Source organism: Oryctolagus cuniculus, chromosome 5 (assembly GCF_964237555.1).
Source record: "Oryctolagus cuniculus chromosome 5, mOryCun1.1, whole genome shotgun sequence".
Lineage (NCBI taxonomy): Eukaryota > Metazoa > Chordata > Mammalia > Lagomorpha > Leporidae > Oryctolagus > Oryctolagus cuniculus.
This window is the reverse complement of record NC_091436.1, coordinates 16125820-16141784: the sequence shown is the minus strand read 5'-3', so window position 1 is coordinate 16141784 and position 15965 is coordinate 16125820. Positions and strand designations below refer to the sequence as shown.

The following is a 15965-nucleotide window of genomic DNA, read 5'->3' as shown; positions in this document are numbered from 1 at the left end:
ATGTTCCTATGTCTGTATATATGAAATGCATGAAATTTCTGTATCTTGAATAAAATTTAAAAAAATTTTCATTAAAGATAAAATTTTCATTTATTATGGCAAGATTTAGCCACACATGGAAAATTCTTCAACTATCCATCAAACAGATATTATCTACTTTTTGAGGATTTATCATAAAGGCACCTTTTGGGGGAAATTTGAATGCAGTGAGGCCAGAGTGACAAAAAGGCTAAGAATCATTATTGTTCCATTACAACCTACATGCTAAGGATCAATTTAAAACTGGATTCTAGTGAATGGGAAATCCAGATTAGCTAATCAACCATTATAGAGTTTAAATTCTTATCAGATGTACAGCCTTAATAACACAATCATAAATGATAGCGGACTGTTTGAAAGGGGAGTTACAAAGATAAAAGCTGGAATTCTTGCATTGTAAATTGTCATGCTTTAGTAGTAAGCTTATTCTTCCATTCATCAGCTCATAAAATAGTCTCTCTTCTCATTGTACTATGTGTGAAATCTATTGCTTCTTGAATTATTAAACATCCCTTTTCTCTAACATCTTAAAAACTCTTTGTTAAAGGTTAAATTGTGCTACCCTCAGAGAAGATATGTTGAAGTCCTAAAGCCTGTTATTTCAAAATGTGACTTAATTTGTACAGAAGGTCTTTGCAGAGGTAATAGAGTTAAAATGAGGTCCTAAGTGTTGGCCTTAATTCAATATGACTGGTGTCCTTTCAAAAGGGAAAAGACTGGCCATAGGCACACACATGAGAAGAAAACCACATGGTGTTGAAGGCAGAGAATGGAATTATGCTTTTACAAGCCAAGGGACAGCAAAGACTGCCAACAAGCCACCAGAAGCTACAGAGGGGCGTGGAAAAGACTTTCAATGACTGCCTTCAGAAAGAACCCACCCTGCCACCACTTTGGTTTTGGGCTTCTGACCTCCAGAACATGTGAAACAGAATGCTTCTCATGGCTCAGTCCCTGGCTTGTGGTGCTTGGTTACAGCAGCCCTAGCTGCTAGCCCTTACTACATAATCTGTGATATCACTGGAGCCCAGGGACAGCTCAGATATTCTTTAGTGGAAGCTAAAAGCCTGCCAAGGAAGAATTCTCTTCCTGAAGTGTGGATTTTTTTTTTTTTTTTTTGGACAGGCAGTTAGACAGTGAGAGAGAGACAGAGAGAAAGGTCTTCCTTCTGTTGGTTCACCCCCCAAATGGCCACTATGGCCGGTGCTGTGCTGATCTGAAGCCAGGAGCCAGGTGCTTATCCTGGTCTCCCATGTGGGTGCAGGGCCCAAGTACTTGGGCCATCCTCCACTGCCTCCCCAGGCCACAGCAGAGAGCTGGACTGGAAGAGGAGCAACTGGGACAGAACCAGTGCCCCAACCGGGGCAAGAACCTGGAGTGTCAGAGCTGCAGGTGGAGGATTAGCCTAGTGAGCCTTGCTGCCGGGCCTGAAGTGTGGATTTGAAAGCAGTCACTGGGAGGCACCTGGAGGCTTTTACTCTTGTCCTAGTTGACAAGACCTATACCCACAACACAGGTGGTTTTCTTGGAAGACAACTCAGTGATTCAGAAAAGCTATGGTTCTTTCCTCGTTCCATGGGTCTTTGTTCAAGTAGGAACTTTGGTGTCTGCCTATTCACTGACTTATGGGGGGGTATCCTGCTTGTTGTAGAGTCATTGCAGAAATTGCTGACAGAATTGAATTATTTTTATAAAACATAATCTCTCATTTTCTTTGGCCAATCATTGAACTGTGGAGATTCTGATCAGAAAATTTATCCCTAGATCAATTAAAAATATTGGATAGGGAAGGAAGGAAGCGGGGAGGGAGAGAGAATGAGAGAGCGAGACATACAGAGAGCATTTCTATCTGCAGGTTCAACTCCCCAAATGCCTGCAAGGTTGAAGCTGGATCAGCCAAAGTCAGGAGGCCTGAACTCAATCCAGGTCTCATGTGGTTGGCTGGAATCCAATTACTTGAGCCATCACCTGCTACCTCTCAGAGTCTGCATTAACAGGAAGCTGGAGTCAGGAGCCAGGTACTCCAGTGTGAGACACAGGCATCTTAATTGGTGTCTTAACTACTAGATTAAATGTCCTCCCCAGCCCTCCCAGAACAATTCTGATGGGTGAGTTTCTCTTTTGGATTTCTAGTAGTAATGTTGTAGTGTCAGATGGCTTCCAAATAAGCATACCTACCGTCCTTGGTAAAGGGAAAGCTTCCTAAAATGAGTGAGGAATAGGTTGAGACACAACAGTGCTTTGCTTTGCATAAAGCTGGAGTTGCATAAGTACTTGTAAAGTTACAACAAGTACTGTTATAGGAAGCATTACCGCGAGGGAGTTGGAGAAGGCTTCTGGACAGGTTGGGTCAATTTTGAGTCTCCTTGTAATGAATTTGGACCAAACTCATTTCACTAGTTGGTAACATTTACTAGCAAACAGAGATAGGGATTATCACTCAATTGTACTCTGCTGTTCTTCCAAAAGCTTGCTTTGATCACATTGAAATGTGCCATTTTGGGAAGTATAGCATCTCACAGAAAACAATGAAGTTGGTTGCAGGGAAGCACAAATAGTTGTTATGTGAATAATGAATAACTTTGACATTTTGTTTGAAGTTAAATTTTGTTGTTTGAACGTTTTTTCCCCCTGAACAAGGCATTGTATGCCAAGAACAGGTAACAGTTTCTGGATCACTGGGGATGAATTAGTCATGGATGGGTAGTGGCTCTGCATGTAGTCTTTCTTTAATATTGGAGAGTGTAAGTGGCTTGGGAAGGAGTCTTAGCTTGGTTTCTATCCAGTAGGAGGAGGGCTGGGTTGTCATTGCTTTTCATCACTACTTTCCAGCTGTAGAAGTCTGGGCTGATCACTGTGGTTAGAGATGATTGCTGAAGACAGTCTATGCTTAGGAACAGTGTCCTCCATCCTTGGTGTTGAGCATTTGCAAGTAAAACCAAAAGAACTCAAGATATTTCTAAATCCTTATTGGCACAGAAACAGAACTAGCTGTTATATAGGTAGGAAAAACTCAGGGCTAAAGAAGCTTTCAGTTATTACCATGAAATAATGATACATTTGTTCAAATTATTTGCTTGGTTTGTCACGAACTTTGTTTTCAGGGTTTTTTTTTTAACTTTTATTTAATGAATATAAATTTCCAAAGTACGGCTTATGGATTACAATGGCTTCCCCCCCATAACGTCCCTCCCACCCGCAACCCTCCCCTTTCCCATTCCCTCTCCCCTTCCATTCACATGAGGATTCATTTTCAATTCTCTTTATATACAGAAGATCAGTTTAGCATACATTAAGTAAAGATTTCAACAGTTTGCTCCCACACAGAAACATAAAGTGAAAAATAATAGATGATTTTTTAAATGATGATGAAATCAGATCAGACCTATTGTCATGTTTAATCCCAGTGAGAGTCAAGTTGGGAATTGCTAATTTCTTCTCTCTTTTTTTTTTTTTACAGAAGATCAGTTTAGTATACATTAAGTAAAGATTTCAACAGTTTGTACCCCCATAGAAACACAAAGTGAAATATACTGTTTGAGTACTCATTATAGCATTAAGTCTCAATGTACAGCACATTAAGGACAGAGATCCTACATGAGGAGTAAGTGCACAGTGACTCCTGTTGTTGACTTTACAAATTGACACTTCTGTTTATGGCATCAGTAATCTCCCTATGCACCAGTCATGAGTTTCCAAGACTATGGAAGCCCCTTGAGTTCTCCGACTCTTATCTTGTTTAGACAAGGTCATAGTCAAAGTGGAGGTTCTCTCCTCTCAGGGTTATTTTTTAATCCCTCGTCTCACAAGAAGGAAATAATAGATTGAGGGTGGGCAATGTCTCGTTCAGTGGATCTTTTTAACTTTGGGAAAAGTCACAGGTCACACTCCAACATCTATCTGCATAGCTGTGCTCTCGGCATGCAGTTCCCTCACTGAGCAAGAACTGGAGTGGCCGCAGAGTTAAAAGAGGGTCAGGCAGAATGTAGATGTCCAGAGAAGTATCAGCTATTACAAAAGAACACATGCGCAGAGCAACAGAAGAGCTCCTCAACAAAGAGAGACTCTCTGACTATCCTTGACTTCTCATTTGGTTTAGATGAAGATTTTTTTCACTTTACAATGGTGCAAAAGTTATCCTTATTAAGTAGGGACTGTACTTGGAATATTTAATTTGAATCTTTCCCAGCTACCACTCTGTGGTTCCATCCTCTGTCTGCTACAGGGCAATAGCCATGAGTACAGCTCAGTCAGGTCCCTCACAAGGGGCAAGATCCAATGCTGGACCAGCGCCGTGGCTCACTAGGCTAATCCTCCGCCTTGCGGCGCCGGCACACCGGGTTCTAGTCCCAGTCAGGGTGCCGGATTCTGTCCCGGTTGCCCTTCTTCCAGGCTAGCTCTCTGCTGTGGCCAGGGAGTGCAGTGGAGGATGGCCCAAGTCCTTGGGCCCTGTACCCCATGGGAGACCAGGATAAGTACCTGGCTCCTGCCATCGGATCAGCGCGCTGGCCACGGTGGCCATTGGAGGGTGAACCAATGGAAAAAAGGAAGACCTTGCTCTCTCTCTCTGTCTCTCTCTCTCACTGTCCACTCTGCCTGTCAAAAAAAGAAAAAAAAATCCAATGCTGTACCATGTGCAGTGGGTCAAGTATATTAAATGTATTAAATGCACTTCCAATTTGCAGCAATTTGCAATTACAGTGGGTTTGTGAGGATGTATCCCCACTGTAAGTTGAAGCATTTGCTTGAACTAGTGAAAACAGTCTTGGATGTTACAGCCCAGAGTGGCAGGCAGAAACACACAACCTCCTGCAGAAGATAAGGCTTAGGGCCTGATCATGTTAGGTCTTAGATTGCACCAGAAATGGGCAGATCAGAAGTCAAGCCCAGGAGTATGATGTTATCAGAAGATGTGCTGAATTTTTATTATGATCTGAATAACAAGGTTAGTGGTCAGCAAGTCAGTTAAATATAAGAATGGGTGTGGGAAAACTTTAAATCCCAGATGGGAGACAAAGTGAAGAGCATAGGAATGAATGGGTGATTTTGATCATAAGTAGAGAGGTTCTTGAGTGTGGAGGCAAGGAACAGGCAGTGCAAGCTAAAGGAAAGTGGCTGGGCCAGAGGGTCTCTGAGCCTGATACCAGAAATATTAGTTGGGGGGCCGGCGCTGTGGTGCAGTGGGTTAACGCCCTGACCTGAAATGCCAGCATCCCATATAGGTGCTGGTTCTAGTCCCAGCTGCTCCTCTTCCGATCCAGCTCTCTGCTATGGCCTGGGAAAGCAGTGGAAGATGGCCCAAGTCCTTAGGCCCCTGCACCTGCGTGCAGGAGACCTGGAGGAAGAAGTTCCTGGCTCCTGGCTTCGGATCGGCGCAGCTCCGGCTGTTGCGGCCAATTGGGGAGTGAACCATTGGATGGAAGACCTCTCTCTCTCTTTCTGCCTCTCCTCTCTATGTAACTCTGACTTTCAAATAAATAAATAAATCTTAAAAAAAAGAAATATTAGTTGGATGTTCAGAGGACAGAAAGGAGGAGTAGAAAACAGAGCCTAAGTTGAAAGAGGCTGGCACAAGTGGCACAAGTAGTCAAAGACCACAATACTGAAATATGAAGTTTCTTCAAGAAATTCATGGAAAAATTAGTTTTTTTCATAATACACATATTCCATGAACTGTTTTTGAAAGAAAAGTAAAAAAAATTGAGAGGCAAACACACACACACACACACACACACACACACCCCAAGATAGAGAGAAATCTCCAATTTCTGGTTCCCTCCTAAAATGCCCATAATGGCCAGGGCTGGGCTAGGTCAAAGCCAGGAGCTGGGAACCTATTCAGGGACCCCATGAGGGATCTCACCAACTTGAGCTGCCATCACTGCCTCCAAGTGTCTGCATTAGCAGGAAATGGGAGTCAGTAGCCAGGGCAGGGTATTGAAGCCAGGCCCTCCAATGTGGGATGTTTGCATGTTAACTGGCATATCAACCATGAGGCCAAATGCCTGCCCACACGAACTTTTTTGAAGACCCCTCCCATTAGGAAAAGGAAGCCCAGGGATTCAGAGTTGAAGGGGTGTAAGGCAATATTAATTGTTCCTGCAATAATTTTATGATGGGAGATACCAAAGCAGAGGTGAACAAAGATTGGCAGGATTGTTTGAAATAAAGGGCAGTAGGCACTGACGGCTATTTTTGGAGTAATAGCATTGCATTCTCATGTGGATGTAAGGATAAAATGTTGAGTTCAGGAGGCAGGCCTCAGATTGGCTTGGTTGGAGAAATAATTTTGTATATGGAGAAATAAGAAGTTGAGTTGATGGATAGGCCAGCAAGTGGGCATGTCAGGTTATATGTGATAGATAAAGATGTTCAACATGACATTTTTGGGTACAAATGGCATCTAAAGAAGGTTAATCCAAGCTTGCAGGAACATCAGCTTTGAGTATGAAAAAAATACAGAGCAATGGAGTCTAGCTATCAGGTATGTGTGCTTGCCAGTTCCAGTAAAGGTATTGGTTTGGATTATGGCTGTAGAAACTGGCAGGAAAGGGGAGCTGGGAATTTCACTGAGCACATTTGCTGAATATTAATGCTCTGGGGAGCAAGGGGCTATGGTGGAAAGGTAGTAATGTGAGAATGGGCATTCAAGGACCATAAAAGGGCAGAGTAATTAACTCAAAGGAATGACTGGATGGTAAATATGTACGAGAGACTGTAAAATCAGGAAACCCACAACATGACAGTTAACTACCCGAGACACAATTAGTTCCCAGTCTAATTTTTAGAAGTTTCTACTTTCCTCAGAAATCACCAACAGTTCTTGTTCTTGAATTCTTTCATTTTACTGTTTTGTGAGTTTTCTTGGTTCAGATTATTCTGTTTTGTGCACAGTGCAGAGTATGGAGTAGCAAGAGCAACCACACACACCTATAGGTTGGTAAGTAGAGCTTGTATTTTTTTTTAGCTCCAACAATTCTAACACCTTCCTTTTCCTCATGTGTTTCCTTATTTAATCTGGTGGTTTTTAACTGGCAGCAGAGTAGAATTAGTCAGGGGAGTTAAGAACCACCAATAGCTAACTCCCCCAGAATTTTTATTTCAAAGGTGTGTGGTGAGGCCTGGGTATCATATTTTAAAACTACTCTATTGATCCTAAGGTGCAGCCAGAGTTGAAATCAATGGAATTTAAAGTTTTCTATATCCCTCCAAGAAGGTGCATCCATGACTTGGGCAGAATTCATTGAGGGTTAGGCATATGCTTGATGTCATTTATTCTTGGTGCTGGTGCTCAGTGCATTCAAAATGTCCCAGGAGAACATTTGGGTGCCAAAATCATGGCACAAAACTGGTCATTTGAATTCTGCTTCTAACATTCTGTAGTCCTGAAAGTGTTTTTGCTACTTGATTCCTATAATCACAGGATTGTAGAGATTTCTAACAAGGAATTGCCTCAATCTTTTAAATGTAGTTTTTAGTCAAAATTTAGCTGGCTTATTTAAGTGAGTTTTCTTGTAGCATGAACTGACCCCTCCACTGGAGAAGCACTACCTTCACACATCATCTGCTGTAGCCTGCATGTCATCCTGTGCCCCCCAGGACATTACATTGACCTGCTTAGCAGCTTGTACTGGCTGGGAGAGTAAGTGATGGCTGACATCAAGCCCTAATCTGCTCCCCAAATCAAAATACCTTGGCACAGGGGAGCAATGCCTGCCAACTCCCTGAAAAGCCCAAGGGGAGTCATCAGCAGCCCCCTGTCTGCCTTAATTTTTCCTGGGGAGCTGCCAGCTGTTTTGCTGGATGGAGAGGGTCAACAATATATTGCCAGGAGCTTGGTTCTTTTTAAAAGATTTTTATTTCAGTAATTTTATTAGTTATTTGAAAGAGGGGGAGAGAGAGGAAGGGAGGGAGGGATGGAGGGAGGGATGGATAGTTCCAATCTGCTGGTTCACTCCTCAAATCCCTGCAACAGCTGAGGCTGAGCAGGCTGAAGCCAGGAGCTGGGAATACAATCCAGGTTTCCCATATACATGGCATGAACCCAACCACTCCAGCCATCAGCCACTGCTTCCCAGGAATCAGGAGCAGAACCAAGACTTGAACCCAAGTACTCTGATATGGGATGCCAGCATCCCACAGGTTGTCTCAAAATCTAGGCCAAATGCCTGCATCAAGAAGCCTGGCTCTTAAGTGCCATTGGTTGATGCAGAGCAAGACAGGAAGAGAAAACCTCTCAGGGTTGAAGGAGCCCTATAAACCCTAGATGTCAACAATAACTAAGATGAGTTAATTTCAGAGTGGTGTTCTAATCTCTATATGTATATTTAGAAAATTATTTCATATTTCATACTTTACTGTTTGCAGAAGATATAAGTGTACATATTTAAATAAACTTTTTTTTTTCATTTTATTTGAAAGGGAGGGAGGGAGGGAGTGGGGAGAGAGAGAGAAAGCGAGCGCGTGCACTTCCTTTTATTGATTCACTCCACAAATGCTCACAACAGCTAAAGTCAGGAGCCTGGAAAAAACTGAGATCTCCTACATGTATGACAGGGACTCATGTACTCGAGCTTCCCAGGATGCACATTAGCAGGAAGCTAGAATCAGAAGCACAAACAGAACCTGAACCAGGCACTGTGATGTGGGATGCAGGCATCCCAAGTGGTTCTTATCTAATGCACCAAATGTTGACTCCAAACAATTTTTTTTTTATTTTAGAAGAGTTATAGCTTTACAGAAAAATCAGGAAGATAGTGAAGGTTTCCTGTCGACCCCACACTCAGTTTCCTGCATTAGTAATGTCTTTCATTAGCATGGTATTATTAATGAACAAATGCAGATGCATTATTAACTCAAGTTCATAATTTAGTACAGTGTACCATTTTACCTCATGTCCCATTTCTATTCCTGGTTCCCATCCAGAGTGCCACGTTACATTTAGTCATCTCCTCCTGGCTGTGATATTTTCTCAGGTTTCCCTTGTTTTTTGACAGTTTTGAGGAGTACTGCTCAGGCATTTGATAGAATGTGATTAGAATGGAATTATAGACTTTGTATTTGGAGGAAGACCACAGAGGTGAGGCACTGTTCTTATCATGCCATAGCAAGCATATAGATGGCCAACATGGCATATGGCTATTAATGTTGACCTTGACCATCTGGCTAATGGAGTGTTTGTCAGGGTTCCCACCAGAAACTTTCTCTCTGGCCCCTCTCCACAGTGTACTCTTTGGAAGGAGTCACTGTGTGCATCCCACACTTAGGGAGTGTGGAGTTACATTTCTCCTCCTTCATGGTGGAGCATGAAATATAAATTATTTGGAACTTCTGCATGGGAAATTTGTCTGTTTTCCCCCATTTATCTATTTTTTCAATCATTCATTTATATTGGTATAGACTCAGGGATATTTATTTTATACTTTGGGATATGATTCAATACTACTTTATTTTATTGCTAAAGCTGTTCCAGCTTTGGGAGAAGTTGTATTTTTAAATGTAAAAATCTCTGTAAAAAACAGAGTCAATAGAAGCAAATGTTTTTTAAATTTTCTCTTAATGGGTGTTATTCATACCATTTTCCATCAAATAAAATTCTATTGATTGCTTGTCATCTAATAATAAGTGTCTGTATTTTAATGTACTAAGATCAGAAAATTGACAAGTGTGCAAAGCTAACATAGGCAACATACAATTCAGGGCTATAAGGAATACCTCTTCTGTTTTCCTCTCCAAATCTCCCTGGAGGCCACTGCTTATAGGGTAAAGATAACACCCTCTGTGGCTGTCCTTGGGCTACATGGTGCAGTCACTGTGACCACTGCAACCACTCCCATGGGTTCCAATTAGTACTAACTTGAATTATTTTAATTTATATCTTTCGTACCAGGGTCTTTTGTGTATATGCATCACTCTTCTGGGTCCCCCCGTAAATGTAACCCACCCGAAACCCTGTCTTTTGTTCATATATTTCTTATTACAAGTTGGTATCTTTTATCTGAAATGCTTGACATCAGAAGTATTTTGGATTTTGCAGTTCTTGTATTTTGGAACAGTTGCATATATGAGATATCTTGAGGGTTAGACTCAAGTCTAAACACAAAATTCATTTATGTTTTTAAAAGATTAATTGATTTAAAAGAGCAACAGAGGAGAGAAAGAGAGAGAGAGAGAGAGGGGCAGACTGAAAGGGGTAGGGGAAAGAGAGAGAACAAGAGAGATCTTCCATCTGCTGCTTCACTTTCCAAATGGCTACAAAAGCCAGGACTGGCTGGCCAAAGCCAGGAGGCAAGAACTCCATTCTGGTCTCTCATGTGGATGGCAGGGACCCAGGTACTCAGGACATCTTCCACTGCCTTCCCAGGCACATTATCAGGAAGTTTGATTGGAAGCAGAATACCTGGGTCTCATACTTGTGCTCTGATAAGGGATGCTGGCATTGCAAGTGTTGGTTTAATCTGTTATGCAACAATATTGGTGTCTTATTTATGTTTTATATGCACTGTATACACATGGCTTGAATGTAATTTTATACAATATTTTAAAAAATCATTTAATTAATTTATTTAAGAAACAAGGAGAACAAGATAGAGACAGATGTACAGAGAGTTCCTATTCACGGTTCACTACCTAAATGCCCACAACAGTTGGGAGTGGGGCCAGGTTGAAGCCGTGACGTGGGAATTCAATTCATATCTCTCATGTCTGTCACATGGATCCAATTACTTGAGCTATCATTGTTGTCTCCAAAGGTCTACATTGCAGGAAGCTAAAATTAGGAGTCAGAGATGGGTTCATACAGAGGCAGTTGGGTATAGGATGCTGGCATCATAATCAGTATCAAAACCACTGTGCTAAATGTCCACCTCTTATTCAATATTCCTAGTGCTCCTGTATTTTGACTGATACACATCCCATGAGGTCAGGTGTGGCATTTTTAATTTGTGACTTCATGTTAGTGTTCAAAAAGTTTCAGATTTTGAAGCAGTTTCATATTTTTGGATTAGGGTGTCCAATATGTATGAGAATATTTCATAGAGTTAATGGAAAAAGTTATTTTAGCACAAAAATTTGAAATCCATACTTTTTAATCATATATATTTTCTATAAACTTGTTGAATGCATCTTGTAATTATCAACTGCTTTGTGACGTTGTGGGAGCTGAGTAGTCTGAACTTAGCTGTCCATAGGGTAGGCTGCAGGCTGGAATCTTGCACAGTAGTTAATGCTGTAGTTTGAAGCCAAAGCTCTCCCTTGGGAAACCTATCTGCTGGTAAGGCCTCAGCGGATCGGGTGAGCCCCACTCACATTATGGATGGAACTTAAGTCCTGATTGTAGATGTTAACCACATGCACAGAGTACCTTCACAGCAACAGTGAAATTAGTTAGTGTTTGATTAAATGACTGGGTTCTACAGCCTAGCCAGGTTAACATCTAAAACTGTCATACTGACCCCTATGAACAGGAATAGTTGTTAGGATGGTGAGAGGAAGGCCTGGAGATGGGTAATGGGTGTGCCCTTTAGAAGGAGTGATCAAGAGACGACATTTGAGCTGAAATGCAAAAAGATATTAAGGAAGGGAAGGACTCAGCTACTCCAAGACCGCATTTCTGCAGTTTCTCACATGATAATGACGTTTAAGAACCACTGATTAATGGTGCATATTTTTGTTATTCAACTCATTCTGGGAAGACCCATTCACATATCAATGTGAGTCCATTCCTCCAAGTGCCTGCTTTATGTACTCTTTGGAGCTGGCAACTAAGTGGCAGAAGAGAAGAGCTCATGAGGGAAGCTTCAAAAGGTCCTAGGACACAGTGAGGGGGACAGACTGCTGCAGGCGAGGACTAAGTTTGCCTTGAGGTGACCATGAACACAAATCCCATCCCCTTTAGTGAGAGATGAAGCCATGACTCTGGATTGTCACTCTGGGCAAGCCACCAAACCCATCAGTGCTTCAGCTCTCCAACTGCACCAAGTAGAGGTGATAACTGAAAAGCAATTCTGTAACATGAGCAGTGGGATTTGTTGGGAGGTGTGACTCAAGGACCTTGCTATCAAATGTGGTATGGGTGCTGTGTGTGAAGGAGTTGGTTGCTCTTCCATTCATGTTCTTTCCACTCTCAAGTTTTCTGTAGGAGGAAAATCTTGGTGCAATAGAGATTGCAGAAAATCCAGGGTGATACACAGGAGTGAAATAAGCTTGTTTTCTTCTAAAGATTTATTTATTTGTTTGAAAGAGTTACAGGAGAGAGAGAGAGAGAGAGAGAAATAGGAAGGAAATAGGAAGGAAATAGGAAGGAGAGGGAGAGATCTATTTGTTGGTTCACTCCTCAGATGGTCACAATGGCCAGCACTGGGTCAGACTGAAGCCAGGAGCCAGGAGTTACATCCAAATCTCCCACATAGGTGGCAGGGGCCCAAACACTTGGACCATTTTCCACTGCTTTTCCCAGGCCATTAGCAGGGAGCTGGATCGGAAGTACAGCAACAGAATAAGAACTGGTGCCAATATGGGATGCCGGCTTTACCTGCTGTGCAGTGATGGAGTGGGCTCAGCTTCTGTAAGTGTCACACTTTGTGTGAGTGGGGAAGAGACTGAGACCCAGTAAACTAAATGTCTCCCAAGTCCTCCCCAGCCCTTGTGTCCTGCGGTTGCTTCTTGGACCCCAGCATCAGGGAGTCCCTCCACGCGGTTAACAACACACCCACTGGCTGATGATGTGTGGGCATTGCTCAGCATCAAGCATCACTACTGTACTTCTCAGAGAGGCTGTCCCTTCTCGGCATCACCATCAGGCTGAACCCAGAATGAACCTGCACTTGTATGTGACCCGTGTTAGCTTCACCCACGGCTGCCACACACTTTGGAAACACAGCTCAGCCCCAACACAGCCAACTTGTTTTGTTTGTCACCAGTGTAGTGGGCCAGAGTTCTTTTGTGCTTAAGATTTTGAGGTAGGCCAGACATTAGTGACCATTATTTGCTGATTCATAGCAGGCACTTCATGTTTCCTTGGGGGGCAGTGGTGAAGCCCCTTTTTCTGGCTTCAGATGAAGATGGGCATGCCTTGCCTCTTCCACCTGATGTGGAGGGGAACTCACGGCAAACACCTTCTGTAAAAATTCTCTAATTTTAACTCCTGATCCTTTCACCCATGGATGTAACATAGAAGAGTGAAACTCCCGTTCACAACCTTTTTTTTTTTTTGAATCTTGAACACTGGCCTTATACTTCACTTTGCCATATACTACCTAATATTTGGGGATCTCGGCCAAGCACTAGGAGTAAATGGCTCCATGCATTAGTCATCTCTTCATCACTGCAGCAAAGTACCTGAGGTAATGAACGTTGTAAAGAGAAAAGACGTTTTTAACTCACCATTTTGGAGGTTCAAGCCCAAAGTCAGGTGACCGCATTGGTTTGGTGTCTGGTGAGGGTGGCAGGTGGCAATGGCAAAGCAGAGCAGATGAAGAATCAAAGGGTAAGCTGGGGGGCGGGGCAGAGAGAGAGTGTGAGATGTGCATTCTGAGGCCATGATCCCAATGATCCCAGGACCTCTGACCTAGACCCCACCTCCAAAACACCATAATTGGAAGAAATCTCTACTTTCTTAGAGCCATTAACTTAACAACCTTGAGTTTAAATATCTGCATGAGTTTGGGGACCAAATCACTTTCAAACCATAGTGCTCCATTTTAACATTGTTGTATATATGTGTACATTGACTGAATAGAGATGGTCCAACTTTTTAAATGTGTTATGAACTCACCTGATTCAGTTAATAAAAAGTTAAGTAATGAAACTAATATTTCTACAACCCTGAAAGCACCATTGTGTACTCATAAATTGATTCCTCAGCTGTGTTTTCACCTTCAAGGGATTTATGATTTTATTTGACCAAATTTCTGGGCATTAAAAATGATAGTGCTTAAAGATAGTGCATAACGTACAGACAGGAGTAGTGATTGCTGTTTATGATCAAGAAGGCTTCATGGTGGTTGAGCAGGATTGCTGCATTTTGTCATGTTCAGACAGCACCTTGAAGACAGCCCACATCCATTCTCCTCTTTATGCTCTTGACTTTATCAGCTGTGCAGTGGATCTGGGGTGACTGAGTCACAGTCAGTGCAATCACCACTAACGGCCTATCTTGAGCTGGGACGTATGAGACATGTGGGTTTCAGGGTAACTGCTGGCCAGAACCTGCCTTATTGCCCTATAATTCTTAAAGAATAGATATTATTTCCTATTCCAGATAGGAATAAACACCTGGCAAATACTACAAGATCCTGTCTTAGTCTGTTTTGTGTTGCTGTAACAAAATGCCTGAGGCTGAGGACTTCATAAAGAACAGAGTTTGTTTAGCTCACAGTCCTGGAACTGACATCTGCTTGTCTGGTGAGGGCCTCATAGCAGATAACATCATGATGGTGGGAGTGCATACAGAAAACAGAGATGAAATGGCAATGCAGAAAGCAAGAGAAATTCAGGGGAAATGTCAGTCTTACATATAATAACCTGCTCTCATAGCAATTCTTGAGGGAGTAAAAATTGACTTCTGAAAAAATAAAGTATTAATCTTTCCTAAAGATCTCATCACCTCCCACTGGGTTCCATCTCAAAAAGGTTCCAGTGACTCAAAACATGCGACACTTGGGATGAAGCTTCCAGCACATGAACTCAGGGGGATGTACTCAAATGCTACCCAGACCATTTTAAATGCTCAGCAGTAGGGAAAATATGGGAACGACTTTCTAGCTACATGAATCTAGGCAGCAAGATCAAGTAATTTTATTTGTTCACTTGTTCTCTTCTAATATATTTATAGGAACACCCAATATGTGCCAGGCAATTTTCTAGGGGCAAACAGGGATTTCAAAAGGCTAGTAAGAAAACAACACTAAACCAATGTGTGTCCTTGAAAGTGACAAGTCCTGGGACTGGTGTTGTGGTATAGCAGGTTAAGCTGTTGCCTATGATGACAGATCTAAAATCAGAGTGCCAGTTCAAATCCTGGATACCCTGTTTCCAATCCAGCTTCCTGCTAATACACTGGGAAAGCAGCAGAAGATGGCCCAGGTGCTTGGGCCTCTGCCACCTCTATGGGAGACCTGGATGGAATTTCTGGTTCTTGTCTTCTGTCTAGCTCAGCCTTGGCCATGCAACTATTTGAGCAGTGAGCCAGTGGATGGAAGATAGCTCTCTCTTTTTCTCTCTCTGCTTTTGAAAAAATGAATCTTTTTCTTAAAAAATTGGCAAATCCTGTAATAGGCTGCCTAACCACTCCCTATGGGGAAATTGTATTTACTGAATTGTTAACTTTAGGTCCAGGTATTGTAATATAAAACATATTTCAAACAAATATTGGAGGAATATAATGTTATTATTAATAGGCTACTTGATTTTCTCTTCACTGATTCATAAAATTTGCAATAGAAGATATCTGAATATGGAAAGGAATTTTAGTATCAGTTCTTTGGTGTAAACCTAATGCATCAGAAAAATTCATTGATTTGAAGTTTCAATTTTGCTGATGATTTTGTACATAAAGGATTCAAATTAGCCTGCAGGCACATTTGCCATTTGAGTCCCAAACATTTTAGCTGTATGTCAAAGCATCTTAAAATATGATAGTTGACAGTCTGTTTCAAAATATTTCTTTTTATGTTTGTGAAAGCCACAGTCCTTGTCTCTACATGACAGCCACAATTTTGTCAACAATCTACCACTTATTTTTGGAGCTTTAAAATCTGATGATGGCTATTTACTTGTACTGTGTAATACCTCTGTGGGAGCAATAGGAGGGGGCTTGCAAAGGTCTGAAAACAGTAAAACAGTAAAAACTGGCATTGCAACAATTCATTTTCAAAAACACACTGGACTCATAAGTGAGCTTGATTTCCAAGTTTATGTAACCTCTG

The 15965-nt window shown here is 42.0% G+C and overlaps 1 protein-coding gene and 1 long non-coding RNA gene across 10 annotated transcripts in view; one reads left to right on the top strand and one right to left on the bottom strand.

The window, feature by feature from the left end:
* The window catches only part of ESR1 (estrogen receptor 1), a 466687-nt gene that overhangs the window by 109126 nt on the left and 341596 nt on the right, over positions 1-15965 (top strand). The gene's annotated exons all lie outside the window — the stretch shown is intronic.
* Positions 1-15965, bottom strand: part of LOC138849567 (uncharacterized) — a 49760-nt gene that overhangs the window by 14292 nt on the left and 19503 nt on the right. The window contains exon 2 of the long non-coding RNA XR_011388454.1: positions 13423-13530. This is a non-coding gene — a long non-coding RNA (uncharacterized lncRNA). The remainder of the gene's footprint in view (positions 1-13422; positions 13531-15965) is intronic.